The sequence below is a fragment of the Biomphalaria glabrata genome, chromosome 2 (assembly GCF_947242115.1).
Source record: "Biomphalaria glabrata chromosome 2, xgBioGlab47.1, whole genome shotgun sequence".
NCBI classification, from domain to species: domain Eukaryota; kingdom Metazoa; phylum Mollusca; class Gastropoda; family Planorbidae; genus Biomphalaria; species Biomphalaria glabrata.
The window spans coordinates 18,083,292-18,085,778 of NC_074712.1; the positions used below are offsets into that span (position 1 = coordinate 18,083,292).

At 40.0% G+C, this 2,487-nt stretch overlaps 1 pseudogene; it reads right to left on the reverse strand.

The window, feature by feature from the left end:
* Positions 1-231: 231 nt before the first annotated feature.
* Positions 232-686, reverse strand: LOC129924645 (40S ribosomal protein S12-like; annotated as a pseudogene).
* Between the last annotated feature and the right edge of the window lie 1,801 nt (positions 687-2,487).

Sequence of the window (2,487 nt, forward strand, 5' to 3'; positions counted from 1 at the left end):
TGGATTTTTTTTCCCATTCTAACATGTGAAACTTGTCACCTATTAAGTTTTTTCCGTTGAAATTTACTAACTATATTGTTATTCGAGGAAAGATGCTGCAGACAACGGAATCAGAATTTGTTCGAACATTTTGATTGTCCAGCAGATATATTTGTATAGGTTTAAATTAATGCAGATTAATGCATATCGTCTGTTAACTAAAAAGTCAAAGTGTTATTCATCTAACTTTTTTTATATCTTTAATTTTCCAAATACAGAATTTTTTTTTAAATTGGATTTGAAATAATTCATGACAATATCGAGAGCCTGAGAATCTTTACCATAATCCTTAACAACTAGAGCCCCACATGCATTAACATTTCCTGCTTTGCCTTCTAATTTGCAGAGGCCAGCCCATTCACCCACTTTCTTGGCATCATCCACCTTCAGAAGATTGATTCCATGTTCTTCAATAAGCTTGGTATACAATGGTTCATCAACACTGTTAGCTAACACACACAAATGAGTCTGTCGTTTGTCTAATGCTTTTGTGACTTCTTTAACACCTCTACATCGGCCATTATGTAATAAAGCTGTTTTAAGAACTTCTTGCAAGCCTCATATATATCCATTGAAGCACTGGAGTCTTTGGCAGCACTTGGGGTTGAGGTTTGGACATCAGTTCCTTCCGCGTCAGACATTTTGAAAGAGATCCCAGAGAAGAACGCTTATGTGGAAATTTAACACATAAATTTGAAAAATTCGTAATATATGAACTAAACCTTGTACGTTTTAAAAAAGGTTGAATAAGGCATCCATAAATTTGAATTTTAATATGTAAACTTTTTTAGAAATCCATAACCCATTGGATAACATGAAAATTGGATGAACTCTAAATGGTAGCAGGGGAGGAAAGCATTGGCTTCCCGTAGTGCTCTGCTAAGTTAGTTCCTTATAACTCCTCCATTCAGTTCATGTCACCCTTCAGTTGTCTCTCCGCAGCTATTGGACACACTTGTAGGATATGCACCACTGTTTCCTCTGTCTGCCCCATTAGTTAAAGCGGGGGGGGGGGGAATATGTCATTTGTAACGAAAATCATATTTACATGTTTCCAATCGTATCTGCTCTCTATGAGGGAAATGACTTTGAACCTGGCCATCAGATCAAATGATAATTTCTGTGACAGAACATTTGCGTATGTCTGTAGATAAAATTTCCTCCTACTTTCCAAATCTACTCAACATCTCATTGCACTTGCCAGAAATCCAATGAAAGTCAAAGTTAAAAGATTTTTAGGAGACATAAATAATTTCACTGTGCAACTTTTCTCTTTAAGTAGGCCTACCCAATTCTGGATCAAGCGTTTGCAGCCATGTTTCTATTTGTCTCGGTTGAACCTTCTTCCATTTGCAATACTAGATTTATTTCTCGAAACAGCCTGCTAGTTATCCAATTTAAATACAGAAAATTTGTCACGTGTGTGGAATGTGACTATGAAATACTAATGTAAAAAGAGACACGTCAAAAGGAAATTATTTCATTTATTTGTAATTGTTAATAAGGAGAAATATATATATCAAGAATATAATTAGGCCTACATATTGTTCCGAGATTAAACATTAAGCTTTGGCAATGCAAATCAGATACTTACAACAGGTCTCCAATTATAATTTTCTAACATCATACTTAACATCATACTTAAAAACGAAAATAATTTAATGTTGGGGTCGCGAATAAGTGAGAAATTGTAAAAAGGGGTCGCCAAGCTAAGAAAATTGAGAACCGCTGCTCTATAGTCTCCTTTTCCTGTGCTTTAGGGGGTGTCCCCTCTAACCACTTGGGCATAACTTGGGGGTACCGCTCCTTTCCTTAGGGGGCTCAACTCGAGCAGGAGCAGGACACTGATTAGACCAATGCTGGTCTATTCCGCCCGGAGGAATGCTGCCATCGCCCCAGCGTTGGTCCTCCGGTAGAAACGTCCGCCCGGGAAAGTGGATAGGTAGCAAACATAGCTCTCAGTGAGCTACCACAAGTATCCTCTAGCGAGGGTACATTACACGTGGAAGGGATGGAAAAAAAGCTCGTTTAAACCAGTCCGAAACCCTCATCAGCCCGTTTCCCAAAGGCGCCCATACGTGTGGTGATGGTCCCTTCACTGGTACGATGGGATAGCATAGGCATAAGGATGGCCCCCACGTGGGGCTTGAGCTTCCAGCACACATGAAAGGAGGAATTCATGCAGAGGTTCGGAAGAACGTGCAACATGCCAAGACGGGTGTGAATAAATGAATCACTTAGTCGACGGGGGCCTCCTGACAGGGAGATCGGTGAAGAGACAATTTCTTATCCAGGCCACGAGATAAAGCCTTTCTCTGGTCACATGGTTCATAAAAGGGGCGTGCTTGCCTCGAACCATTTGGACATCTGAACCAGGTCTATTCCGCAGTGCCAGCATTGTTGCCTTCTCCCCGGGATAGTTATTACAACTTTGTATGTCTTGGGGTC